Consider the following 15034-nt stretch of genomic DNA (forward strand, 5'->3'; position numbering starts at 1 on the left):
TCTACCTAATCATGCATGACTCGGGGATGAAATAATAAACACACGTAAAGTAAGATAAAAGATGTGTCACCTAACGACAACTAGGTTATGAGTGACATACCTAACTGGTATCTAAGTTCTGGTGGACGAACACATGCATGCTACGGCTAAAGGTATAGGTCTGCATAAGAAAGCAAGAAAACATAGCAAAACAAACGATGACTACACAACAAATCCTAAGACTCTAAATGATTAGCCCGAGTCCTCGGATGGTCTGGTATTCATCCAAAGAAGCCTACGTATCCCCGCCTCCACGAGAATCAAGGCAACGTAGTTCTTCGCGCCTATTCTAAGCTAGGATGCATAAGACACCTAGACCTCTATCTTAGACTCGATCTAAAAGACCGGACTAGTTATTAAAGCTTCTTGAACGATTATTTAAATTCCAGTGAATTGTAGATTTTAGGACACCCTATATGCCCTAACTAAATGCAAGTTAGCCCTAAGCTAATGCAGGTGGTTCCTACAACCTATGTGTAACTAGGCTGTATTTCCTAAGGAAAACAATGGGATCACTAACGCATCTTAGACCTAGTCATCAGTCGGCGATCTGAATCGCCAACTGACCGGACGGAGGCGCTCCTATAACTCTAGGACAAACCCCTAACTCTAAAACAAACACAAACAAGCACACAACACATCAAAGATGAACTCCTAACTCTAAAACTCTCTATCTAGGACAAACTCCTAACTCTAGAGGAAGATTTTGTTGAAAACAAGGTTTTGAAGAAAAAAGGTTAAAGCATTTATTTACAAAGTTTGGCTGGACTTGGGATATGTATCCCAAGCTGCACTACGTACCTCGTGAGAGAGGATCAAGCCAACGTAGTTCGAAACGAACTCTCAAACTACGCTTCTAAAAGAAACACTCAACACTTTATGTTTTTTTTTTTGCGTTTTTTTCAAATGTTTTTGATGTTTTAAATTTCTAATATTTTTGAGTTTTCAAGTTTCTAATGTTTTTGGATTTTAAAGCTTTTCCAATGCTCTGAATCTTTAAATGTTTTCAATCTTAAAGGGAACACGCAAGAACAACCATAAACTAGGGCAAAGCCCTAAATCCAAAAGGGGAAACCCCGAATAAGCAACTAACGCCTCAAAGAGACGAACCACAACAAGAAAGATAGCGTCCCAAGAAGAGAGAAAACGATCCAAGATCCCAAGCAAGCAAAGCTCTAATAAGACTGAGTTAGTCTCTAATCAAAATGAAATAACGACAACTCTAAAGGAGAAACTCCTAACTAAAAACACTAAAGATGGGAGAATAAATGAGTCAGAGACTCTCTAATAACACTACCGAGTCAAAGACTCACTCTAAGAGAGGAGGCCACTCTAACATGAGGCTAGGTAAGCCTCCTAAAGGGGAAACTCTCTATATGAGACGAGGCTTGTCTCTGAGACACAAATGACGTAAACATCTGATGAGACTGGGCAAGTCTTCTATATACAAAGGAGGGCTTAAAGTATCCCTATCATCGCCCTGGCGAGACTGGGCAAGTCTTCTATATACAAAGGAGGGCTCAAAGTATCCCTATCATTGCCCTTGCAAGAGGTAAGCAAGGCTAAGACAACTAGACTGACCAAATTGGTCTCAAATGGTTCTTACGACGGAAACCATAATCCAATGGTTCCGAGAGACACGAGATGAATCGATTTCAGTTCTTGAAGTTAGCAAATTTAAGATTTCAGGGTTTTTCAGTTTTTGGACATTTAAGGATTACCAATGGTTCTAGGGTTCACCAATTTCGGCCCAGGATAGCATCCAAGGAAGGGAATCGTGCACTCTTTCCTTGCGCAATTTAATACTTAGGTTACAGCGCCTTATTGCCTGGCATATCTCAGGATTTCCGTGGAGAGTGAACCTCGGAGCCAACAACATGCTATAGCTTAGGTATTGAAATTGTCAAAGATCGGTTGCAATTGGGATACGATTATGGATGTACTGGCCATTTTTCTAGGAAAATCTAAAGATCCTAAAAATTTCTGTTTCGATGGATTAAGGAATTAATATGAGACAGAATTTTAAGGTTCCTTAGGAGCTTTGTGAAGATTTTTAATTAATTTCGAATTTTCAATGAATTTTATCAATTTTAAGCATATGAGTGATTTTACAAGTGAAATTGTTGCAAACGAATTCGAAATGAGTTGAAACTTTTACAGCAGCAAGATATGATGAAATGTAGCTTACTGAAAGACTTTTACAGATTTTTACATTAAGCTCATTTTTAATTTTGATTTAACAATTAATTGATCAGATTGCAAAAATAACACAGAAACTAGTAGAGATAGAAATCAAAATTCTATGAAATTTCTACAGTAGTAAGATATACGTAAATGTAGCATGCTGTTAGATTTTCATGAATTTAGAAAACTATTTACTATCAGTTTCGGATTTTTCAATTTTCAGACCCGATTATGAATTAACACTACATCCCATATGAAAAAAGATCCAAATCACTTGAAAGTTTTACAGAAGCAAGAAGTATGGAATTTAAGACTACTGTAAAAAATTTGAGAATTTTATCTGTGATTTGATTTCAGTAACAATTCTCCCAAAATTTGATAATTTTCAAAGAAAGCATAAAATAATATACCAAACAGAATCCAAAAATTCTCAAAAATTCATGATAGAACGTATCAGTATCATATTATTTTCCAAAAAAAATTCATTATTTTTGGAATCTGTTTAATATATATTTTAGTTTTCTTCGTCATAAAGATATTTTTGAAAAGTTTTCTATTTTTTAAAACACGATTTTCGAGAAAATTACGACTCGGGAAAACATCCTCCAACCTTGTTCTGATATGATAAACACAAGAAAATTTTCAAATTCCAAAAAATAGATCATCCTGAGATGGCTATTTTTTCGAATTTCGTAATTACTCGACCCACATTTTAAATAAAATTCTACTCTTCACTCAAATTCTATAAAACCTTTGATCTACTGTCCGATCCGATCCGATAGTCATTTTACTCTATTCAAGTAGAACATCGTATTAAATTTTGGGACGAAACGGAATTGAAACACTCATGCAGATCATGATTTTAAGCACACACATTTAATATTCAATTAAATTCAATTAATTGCTAAAAAACCATGCAAAATTCATAAAAAATACCGAATGATCTTGGAAAAATCCGAGAACAGTATACCAATCAGTGGTGGAATTCCTCACCGCATCCAAATGCCGAAAATTCTGAAAATCGCGCCGCCGCTCGATCCGCTCCGTTTCCTTCTTCTCTTTTTCTTTGTTTTTTTTTTTAATTTTTCTCTCTCTTTTTTTCTTCACAGCAGAGATAGAGAGTGTGTGAGAGATGGGGAATGAGAGTGAGAGAGTGAAAGTGATTGAGAGAGAAATAGAGAGAGAGTGAGAGTAGCAGAGAGTGTGAGATAGAACTTGAGAAATGAGAGAGATAGAGTGATGAGGAGCTGCTGTTTTTTAGGAGGGACCTTCGCTGCTGTTTCGAGGAGAGGAGAGGGGGTGAGCGGTTGAGCGATGGAGAGATAGAGGATGTTGAAAGGGTGGGAAGAGAAAGCTTTGAGAGATGAGAGGGGCTGCTGTTGAGGATGAGATGGGAGATGTTGAGAAGGTGGAAATAAATAAATAAAAAACAAAGACAGAGGGTGAGTGTGAGAGAGAGAGAGAAGGTTAGATGGAGCTGCTGTTGTGGAAAAGATCTAGGGGAGAAGGATATGGGAGATAAGGTAGGCTGCTGTCGTTCTCTCCTCCCAAAAACATAGCATGATGAGGGTGACGGAAAGAGTGAAAGAGAGGGAACAATAACTCTGTTTTTTTCGGTTTTTATCTTTACTGCACAGAGAGGGAGTATGTGAGATACAGAGGGAAAGAAGAGAAGAGGGAAACAGAGTGAGGGAGAGAGAGAGAGAGAAAGAAGGAACGAGTAAAACAACAGAGATAGAGCCGTTGAGGCTCTGTTTTCTGTCGTTTTATTTTTCTTTCCTTTTTGTTTTTCTTCTCTTAGTGGGCTGTAGATGGTTGGGTATAGACGAAGGATCGAGATGGGCTATGGAAGAGGGGTTAACGGAGAGAATAGAGATCATGGAGAGTGCAAGGGACTAAGAGAGAGCTGCTGTTCTCTCCTCCCACGAAAAACAGAGCCTCTGTCCTTTTTTTGTTTCCCTTTTTTTTGTTTTTCTTCCTGGTTCTTTTTCTTAGCAGAGAGACCCCTGGAAAAGGTAGGGGAGAGGAGGTTGAGAAGAAGTTGAGATTCCCCTGTGAGAGCCCGTCCCCTCGAAGGAGAAGACTGCTGTTTTTATCCCCTCCGAGAAAATTGCCATGGGGAGCAAAAGAAAAAATTTTCCTTTTTTTTTTCAAACACTCCCCCACTTTCTCATTCTCTATTCTTTTCTCTTTCATCATGCCAATCAAATTCTCCAAAAATGACATCTGCCCATGCCCATCTGTCAGTTCCCATTGTCAGCTTCTTTATATAAAGATCACCCATCAACTGCCATGCCCATCTGTCAATTCCCATTATCAGCTTCTTTATATAAAGACCACCCAATCAACTGCCGGTTCTGTTCTTCCCTCCATGCTTTTCACAAGAAAAATAGCCAGTGGCTATTTAAATATTAGGGACATAAAGGAACTGCCGTTTTGATTTTTCTTTCTCCCATGCTTTCATATGAAAAATGGCAAGTGGCTATTTAAATATTATGGACAAGCATTGTTGCTATGCATGTTCTCCATCCGATGCAAGACAATGTACATGGACATTGGATTTTGTTACTAATCAATAAGAATGCCCATAATGATTGGATGATAATTCATTTCTAACATAGAGGGCTGACACCTTGGCGTAATCCACAACATCCATTCAATTAAGTCACTATATTGATTAACTTGTACCCCTAATAAGTCCCTTTAGGTGGTCCAAACCACTCAACTAACATGCCTCAATATAAATAGATCACACTCTTATCCCCTTCTATAGGATGATCTTAGCTATTTAATTGATGGGCCGCGACGCAAATTGGCTGCCAAGATCATTTCCATTGAGTGATCCGAACTGTCTAAATGACGGGCAACAATGCGAATTGGTTGCATCCCGCAATTCATTCCTTGGGCTGATCCATACCATCCAATTTATATGGGCTGCAATCAAAACGATTCGCTCTCCTCAAATCCTCCTCGTAGGATGATCTTAACCGTACAAGTGACAACCCTTAATGTAAATATGCTGCAGCTCTAGAAATCAGCCCCTTAGGACGATCCAAACCGTCCGAATGATGGGCCACAATTGATGATCTTGACCGTTCAAATAGTGGGCTGCGATGTGATTAGTTGTACCCTTGAAATTATCTCCGTAGAATGATCCACCTTGTCCAATTGATGGGCTGTCATCTTAAGATTTTTTATTTTTCATAATAATGAGCCCATGCCAGACGAAATACGCTATGCCCTCCATGGATATTGGTTTCGTTTATGCCTTTCATCAAAACAAAATGCGGACCCCCCTGTTTGATCCAAATCTAAACAAATGCTCAAGGCGGGCCCACCAAACGGATCCAAATTCTCTTTTGCTCGGATTCTTATGAATAATCTCTCTCAACACTTAACGGAAAAATGCGAAACATGGCGGAAATGATTGGATGGGGTTTTGCCCAAGCATAGCGAACTTGGGTCCGATCAAAATGGGGTGTCTACACTGACGAATTTCCGAACTGAATTTCCGGACTCATTTGTAGCCGAATTGACGAATTTTTGGACTCATTTCCAGCCGGACTGACGAATTTCCGGACTCATTTCCAGCTGAACTGATGAATTTTCAGACTCATTTTCGGACTCATTTCCAGCCGAACTGACGAATTTCCTGACTAATTTCCGGACTGAATTTTCGGACTCATTTCCAGCCGAACTGACGAATTTCCGGACTCATTTCCGGACTCATTTCCAGCAAACTCAAGAATGTAATTCACCACACTTCCCCAAGTCACTACAATGACTTGGGAAACTGGGGGGCAACTGATGGGGTGTAAAAACTCCAGCCTGTACCAGGCCGACACCTGAGTTCAAAGCTCAAACGAAGGGTAATGAAAAACCTTCTCTCCACCCAAAACTCTTAAAACTAGCTCTGCACTCCTGCTCATACTGACTTGAGTGTCGAAGGGCCTGTTCGGAGTAACACCCGGGTTGGTCTTCTGACCTCGCTTGCCTTTGTGCAGGACCTAGCTCTCTCAGCAGGACTCAGCTCCCTCACTTCGATTTCTTGGTACTCAGCTCCTCGGGTCATCCAGCTCAGCTCTTACGTCACTGTCGTACCTGTTACCGATTTTCGGCCTAACACTATCCATGTTAAAAGAAATTGACAAAAAAGCTGCTCTTCCCTACAAGTAGATTTTAACAAGAGCAAACGAACAAATGAAGCAAGACCCACTTTTGTTGCTTGAGATAAGACACTTCTATAGCAACCAATGTTGTTTGGTTGGTCACATATAGCAAACGAGTAAATATCTATGGGGATCGGTAGGTAGTGTTACGCGTAAAATCGGTATTCCCCCGTAGGATCATGGCACGTGTCACCTAATCATCTAAACAACCCACATGATATGGTTACTGGCCTTTTACGAAGGCGAGCCCCACGATCTCGTCAGCCACGTCACTAGCGGCCGTTAAGGCTCATACCGCACGAGCACGCCTGTAGACACCCTCATTTTGCTACACTTTAACCAACAATAGCCTAATGCATTGATCCGCGAAGTTTAACTGGTAAAATAAATATCCTCACATTCCCTAGAATTCATGAGAAAAGCCCCTCTACCATGGTGACCTCGATCTGACTTTACGGATCATCAATCAGAACAAAATAAGCTTGGGTCACTTCACAACCCGGGCCCTGGTTCCATTCCGAGACCCGATTTTCGTAAATCTTCAGATCAAGGGCAGATCTTGACCTAGGTGTCTTTCTTTACCAAGGATTTGTGATCATTTAGTCAAAATAATATCAATCAAGGTTAATCTCGAATCCGGATTAAACATTGGGTTACTTAACTGAGCAAAAACTTAGTGAAAAGTCACGGATCAAGGCAGGATGAATGAGATCCGTCGAAATTATCCCATTAAATCATCGATAACAGAACCTTTTAATGTCTTAATTGGCTTTGATATTTTGATTTAATGGTTTTAATCGTCGATCCAAGATTGATCGAGTCGGTTGGTTTGTTTGGATCACCAGTTTGCCCAATCTTTGGAAAAGCGATTTGCCGATGGAGATCGACGGCTCTCATTGGTCGAAAATTTTAAAATCTGTATTTCTACGGCAATATTGGGCTTAAATGAAAGAGGAAAAATCAACGATTCCAACGGCGAAAGAATTATCGAAATCGGACTTCAAAATCTCCTGAAAACCACGTTTTTCGATTTTCACATTCAAAATATTTGAAAAATCTCTTACAAAGATTCTAGGAGATTTGGAGGTATCATCTCATCCATTCTTTCGATGCTCTAAAGATTGCAATTGATCTCAACCACCCAATCTTATTCCGTATCTTTGCAAAGATTTCAGGATATTTGGAGACCCTATCTCGCCCGTTCTTTCGATCACATGGAGATTGCAGTTAATCGCGGCCATCCAAATCGTTGCCATTCTCTACAAAGACAACCAAATTGGACATTTCCCTTGTCTTGAAATTTGCTTCCAAATCCACAAAGATTTCAAGGACAAGTGGCATCATCTTGGACCTTGAATTGTTCCTAAATCTTTAGTGCTTGATCCTGACCACATAAGTGCCTGCCATTTTGAACGTGGTCATGGCTAAAATGGAAGATGCCAAAGAAGAGGGAGAATATTCTAGAAAAATTCGATCTTGGCCATCATTTTTCCTTCCTTTCTCCATCATTCAATCTCCACCCTACACCTCTGGGCTCCTAAAAAGGCAACCCAGCTCTCCATTCCCCTATAAATACCCATGCTCTCTTCTTCTCTCAAGACAACTCAATACTCCCTCTCCCCTCTTATAAGTTCGTCCAACCACCCCCATCTGTCCATTTCTTCGATTTTGGAACTCTACTTCGAAAGCCCTATCATTGCGGGGTCATCACTGGAAGCGAGGATCGACACCAAACAACGGAGAGGTAGGTCTTTGTCATTTTTTATTTTTCTTCACACCAGCCTTCTCCCTCTTCTTTTTGTTTACCTAAACCGTAAACCCGGATCTAAGCCGCACCCCTACCCACACCCCGACACGCAATTCGAACCCGCAGCCCGCACCCCGAACCCAAAACCCGATCCCGTTCCCTACCCATAGCCCATCAGCCCCTGCCATTTAATGCATGTCTATCAGCCCTTTTATCCCATGACCCATGTCCCATAGTTCCAATCAGTCACAAATTTATACCCCATCAGCCCACAACACCCATGCCATGACCTCATAGCCATTGACAACCTTTATAACCCACCTACCCTCATCCTCACATCCACCGACCATCCCATAACCCATCCCTATCAACAGACTTCAGCCCATTCATTTAACTTAAACCCTTAAACCGGTTCAACCCCAACTCGGACCCACAACCCGACCCCAACCCAGTTCAGCCCCGAATCGGTTCAACCCAGCCCAACCCGGTTCAGCCTTAAACCCTTAAACCGGTTCAGCCCCAACTCGGACCCACAACCCGACTCCAACCCGGATCTACACCGAAAGCCGCATCCCAAACCCAAGTCGCAGGCCCAACCCCAAGCCACACGCCCAACCTAGTTCGCCTCACCCAAGCCTCAAGCCGCACCCCAATCAGCACTCAACCCGAACCACCCGATTCAGCCTAATCCAAGCTTACCCAAACCCAACCCGGTTCAGCCCCAACTCGGACCCACAACCCGACTCCAACCCGGACCTACACCGAAAGCCGCATCCCAAACCCAAGTCGCAGGCCCAACCCCAAGCCACACGCCCAACCTAGTTCGCCTCACCCAAGCCTCAAGCCGCACCCCAATCCGCACTCAACCCGAACTACCCGATTCAGCCTTATCCAAGCTTACCCAAACCCAACCCGGTTCAGACCCAACTCGGACCCACAACCCGACTCCAACCCGGACCTACACCGAAAGCCGCATCCCAAACCCAAGTCGCAGGCCCAACCCCAAGCCACACGCCCAACCTAGTTCGCCTCACCCAAGCCTCAAGCCGCACCCCAATCCGCACTCAACCCGATTCAGCCTTATCCAAGCTTACCCAAACCCAACCCGGTTCAGCCCCAACTCGGACCCACAACCCGGACCTACACCGAAAGCCGCATCCCAAACCCAAGTCGCAGGCCCAACCCCAAGCCACACGCCCAACCTAGTTCGCCTCACCCAAGCCTCAAGACGCACCCCAATCCGCACTCAACCCGAACTACCCGATTTAGCCTAATCCAAGCTTACCCAAACCCAACCTGGTTCAGCCTCAACTCGGACCCACAACCCGACCCCAACCCGGTTCAGCCCCGAATCGATTCAACCCAGCCCAACCCAGTTCAGCCTTAAACCCTTAAACCGGTTTAGTCCCAACTCCTAACCCACATCCGAACCACAAACCTATTGCGCCTAAACCTGTTGATAATACAGTGCAACCAATTTGATATGTACACATGCTGTAATCGGTCCAAATTTCTTGTGTGTACAGTACATACACATGCAACCAATTCACAATGTATTGATCCCATTATGTGTGCTGTTCACATGCATGCCACATATCCAATATAAGTGAATGTGTTACACTCTATGCATAATTTGGGCCCAAGTTTTAAATCCACATGGGTTCCACTTCAACCTGACACCAAAGCTAATATGGGTTCCGACCCAAGGTTCAAAGTCCCGATCCACGCGTGTCGTGCACATGTGTAGCCTATCTAAAATTGGTCCAAACCCGAGGTAACTCAGGTCGAACCCGCACCAAGCCTCGGTCTAAACCGCGTCTCAGCCCAACCCAAACCTGGACCCAAACACCTAGCCTTTTAATCCGTGCCCGTAGCATCAAAAGCCTACTCTGCCTAACCCAAATTCCCCTCACCTTACCAAGCCCCAATCCGAGCCCTACACAAACCATAATCCGAGCAAACCCCCAAGCCGCACCTAAACCCACAGCCAATTTGGCCTCAACCCAAACCCCTGGTCCATTCGGTCTCAACCTGCAACCCGTACCTAAACCGCAATTAGAGCTCAACCTGGTCCAAATCAGACCTAACTCTACTTGACCCAACCCAAGCCTAACCCGAGTCCAACTTGAACTCGCATCATAACCTGAGTCCAACTCAAACCCGAGTCAACCTGATCCAACTCAACCCGAGTTGAACCCAAATCTAACCCGAGTTGACCCGCCCAATCAACCCTTCCTAACTGAGTTACCTCTTCTTTAACCCAACCGAGTTGCATCCTGATGTCCAAACCCATTAGCCAAAACTTCATCCCTTTTTATTGACTCATTGATGATTCCTCTGCGATTAGCTCCTTCGAGGCTCGTTCCCAATTCAAAAATTCTTTTCAAAAATCTCATCCCGAACCTGATTCCCAATTCCCAATTTCCAATCCTTTTGGAACTACGTATGGCTTGATCCCCACGACGGGGTACGTAGGCAACTTGGCAAAACCAAGTTCAGCCGCACCTTTCTCCATCATTCCTATTCCTTCACACCCTTCTCTGTCCCTTCCACCCCTCTTTCTATCCCTTCTCCCTTTCTCAAGTCACTGATTGCATGTGTAGTTCTTTGGTCATTTTGCATGATTAGTTACTTTGCTTTCTATGTTTAGTTTCTTCACATGTTTCATCATTTAAAATGTCATGTTAATTATCTTTGGTAGAAATTGCATGTTTAGTTATTTTGTTTGAATTTGGAACTCTTTGGAATTTGAAAGCCTTAAAGAACCTAAGAACTTTCATCCAATTGGAAAATCACAATTCAAGATCAATTGTAAAAATCTTTTAGGTTCTGAACTTAGAGGTTGAACTTTAGGTTCCCCAATAGAATCTTAGAGTCAAAATTCTCACGGAAATACTAAGATGCAACTTAGGCCCATTGCATTAGATCTAGACACGTAGGCATGTAGTTGCATGTAGGATGCACTCCTGGCCCGCATGAGTCTAACTGTGAACGGCCAAATCATTAGTAATGTTTAGATTTCTAAAATAAAACTCGCATTCACCCCCTTAGTTAAACCTGAATAATTAAAGCTTTTAAAAATGTTAGGCAAGGTCGGTGCTGTACACTTCGTGCGTTACCTTCCGACTTCATAATCAGGTAACTTACCCAGAATTCAAAACGTAGACCAAATTAACAGAGTTAATCATGGGTCCTAGATCCCTAATCTAGGTGGCGACTCTGGTCAGTTGCTTCTTTCGTGAAGTTAGGACTTTTATCCTAAATTTGTGAAAAAAGTAATCATATTCAAATCCAATGGACAAAGGCGCTATCATCATCATCATAAAACACATGATCCTGACCAAACCTAAGAGGCACCTTGGACACACCGAGCCAAAGAATATGTCTCCCTAGAAAAGGCACACACCCCGCTCAAGGAAAGGACTCTCTCTCTCTCTCTCTCTCTCTCTCTCTCTCTCTCTCTCTCTCTCTCTCTCTCTCTCTCTCTCTCTCTCTCTCTCTCCGGCTAGGAGCTAGTCCTCCTCTATCCTTTCTTTCTCCATCAATCGCCTCCACAGACCCCAATTTTGCCACCTTCTGGTAAAAGGTTCCAAACCGTAGTAGTTAGCTCAGTTCATTTTATCTTTGTCGGTTTTATCCTATGGTGCATATTTCTGACTTGAGCGTCAGAGTGGCCTCCTGGAGCCACAACTCTGGGACCCCTAACGCTTTCTCTGTGAGCGCAAGTCCATAAGCGGCGAGGCTCTACCAAGGGCGCGATCATAGGGACAGAAATTTGCGTCATCAGAGTGGCGCCATCCGTGGGACGCATTTCACAGCAATGAAGAATCCCAACACCCGGCAAGAGGATAGAATGGTGATGAGGATCCAAACTAACTGTGATTCCACCAGCAATGTCCGTCTTCCACTACCAAAGGGAGGACAACTCCCCCGTATGGATGAATCTCCAGAATCCAATAATCTTCAGAACCTACCGTCAATGGACATGTTCAACAATCTCTCCCACCAAGTCACCAAGCTTCTCCACTGATTACCTTCGTAGCCCGTCGCTCAAACCACTGAGGTCTCTTCGCGACCGACTAATTTTTCGGCCAAAAAAGCGACGAATGTAGACGACGTAGATCGGGAGGAAAGCGACGCGTCTCAGGAAGATCGCCATCCCAGACGACGACGGCAGCAAGAGTAAGCAACATTACTCTCAGCTACTAGCCCAGTACCCTATTATGAAACTATCGACGAACCAGTAAATCGTCGCCGGTTCACCAGAAAACAACTAGGGCCGGATTTCACCGTGCAAGGTCGAACAACCATAGTACAAGATCCGCGAGCAACCACAGAAGTTATGAACCCAGCTCACGTTGTCGTTGTGAACATTGAGCACCTCGCCCGATTCGAACGCCAGATCAGAGAAGTTCATCAAGAATTCAGAGGCCCATATAACAATGACCCTCTGGAGGAATGGGGAAAGGAGGCCATCTTGCCCTTCACTCCAGAGGTTATGATGGCTATAGTTGATTAAAGATAGACAATCTTTCTCGGTGCCTGTGAGGCGAAGCATTGTGTCGTCTATCTCAAATCATTCTTAGTGTTGTTGTCTACAAACACACTAGATTAAAGAAGTTCATTTTAATATAATTAAAGTCTCAATTAAGGTTATTTCCTTGATTTCGGTTATTTGTACGCAACAAACAATCGAATTAACAATTGACTGGTCTTCTCAGTATTCGATATCAGGGAAGCATGGGCCTTGATGCCCCATGATATCAGGAATCCGCTGAACAGTCTATTTTCAATCATTTTAGTATTGTTGTTCCCAAATACACTAGATCAAGGGAGTCCCTTTAATGCCTATAAAGTGTAAACAAAGGCTATTTCTTTAAATCTGGTTATTTGTACGCAACAAACAAACTGATTAAAGACTGATTAAAGATAGACCATCATTCTTGGTGCCTGTGAGGCGAAGTGAGGTGCCGTCTATCTCAAATTATTCTTAGTGTTGTTATCTACAAACACAGTAGATTAAAGAAATTTCCTTTAATGTAAATAAAGTCTAAATAAAGGCTATTTCCTTGAGTCCGGTTACTTGTACATAACAAACAATCTGATTAATAATAAACTCATCTTCTCAGTACTTGATATCGAGGAAGCACGAGCCTTGATGCCCCCTAATATCAGGAATCGGCAGAACAGTCTATTTCAATCTTTTCAGTGTTGTTGTCTACAAACACACTAGATCAATGGAGTCCCATTTAAATGTCTATAAAGTCTAAACAAAGGCTGTTTCTTTAAATCCATTTATTTGTACACAACAAATAAATCTGATTAAAGATATATTGTCCTTCTCGGCGCTTGTACAGCGAAGTGTTGTGACGTCTATATCAAATCATGTTTAGTGTTTTTATCTACAAATACAGTGTTTTTGTCTACAAATACACTAGATTAAAGAAGTTCCCTTCATTATTTAATACAAAAACCCTTTCCTTCCTTTATAAAGATTTTCCTTTAATTCTCACTCTTCGTCTTCAGTAATCGACTAGCTTGAGATCGCCTCTGTTGAATTAAAGAAAACTCTTTACTCTTCTGTATAAATGAGTTTTCTTGCATTCTTACTTACTTTCTGTATGCATTCATATTCAATAACAAGCAATAGATCCTCTTTCCTTACCATTTTTACCCTTCCTTCTATTTGAAATCCAACCCAGGAATAAGCTTAATCGTAAAAAGAATTTAAAATCAATTTTGCTAAAGTTTTCCTAACATCCACAAATTCAAGTCAAGAGACCGGGTTTCCTAGACATGAGGGGTGCCTAACACCTTCCCATCTCGTAACCGTATCCCTTACCCAGATTTGTAACAAGACCATGCCGAAAACATAGTTAATCAAGGGCTTATGTCCCAAACTAGACGGCAACATTGATCGTTGCCTTTCTCGTGAAATTTGGATTCCCGTCCCAAATTCACTAGAAATCAGATCACGGGTTATGGGCCCTAACCTATGTGGTGACTTTGAAAACATATCTTTTCCCTTGAAATTTGGATCTTTATCCTAAGTTAACAGACAATGCAGACTTAAACACACCCCTAACCAAAAAAGGAACAAGAGAAAACAACATACCAACAAAGAACACAACCATCACCCACCAACACACCCCCAAGTGTGGGGAGACGAGTGGAGGCGACGCGGCGATGCGCCCGCCTCCGCCTTTCCTGGATCCACACCATCAGATCATCCTAAGATCGGATGGGGCCCAAATCGACAGTTCTCCTTTACCAAGGATTCATAGTTTAATTTTATTTAGTTTTATTTTAGGGAGATGATATTTTCACCCCCCTGCATTACATGCACACCCCCCTTATAACCTGATTTGACATGAAAAGTGCGCAACTTTATGTCAAATCACGTTATAAGGGGGGTGTGCTAGTACTGCTGAGGGTGAAAATATCATCACCCTTATTTTATTTGAAAATTTATTCGTATGTGTTGGACCGATTCAAGAGAGAGTAGGAGAGAGATTTTTTAGGAGTTTTAGAAACTTTTAGATATTTTAGGAGATTGAGTTAGAGATTAGGAGTCTTTTTGGCCAATCAAAGTAGAGAAAAATTAGGAGTTTTTTGAGTTGGACATCTCCAATTATGAGATTTAGGAGAGTTTTAGTGTTTTTGTTTTTCTTATTTTGTTCAAACAAGGAAAGCTTGAAAAGCTTATAAATATGGGCGTTGCAAACAGTTTGTGGAAGCTTTGATGATGAATTAAATTTTATTTTGTTGCCTCGGATTTTTCTCATTCCCGGAATCGTCGCTAGAAAACAAGCCATCCATTGCTTGTTGTCACCCCTTCACGAGCCATATGTTGCCTTTTTATCATTGCCCCGGAGCAGCGCAATCCACCTGCTGC

The sequence above is a fragment of the Tasmannia lanceolata genome, unplaced genomic scaffold, assembly GCF_043159265.1.
Source record: "Tasmannia lanceolata isolate RefF3 unplaced genomic scaffold, GAP_Taslan_0.1 ptg000006l, whole genome shotgun sequence".
NCBI classification, from domain to species: Eukaryota; Viridiplantae; Streptophyta; class Magnoliopsida; order Canellales; family Winteraceae; genus Tasmannia; species Tasmannia lanceolata.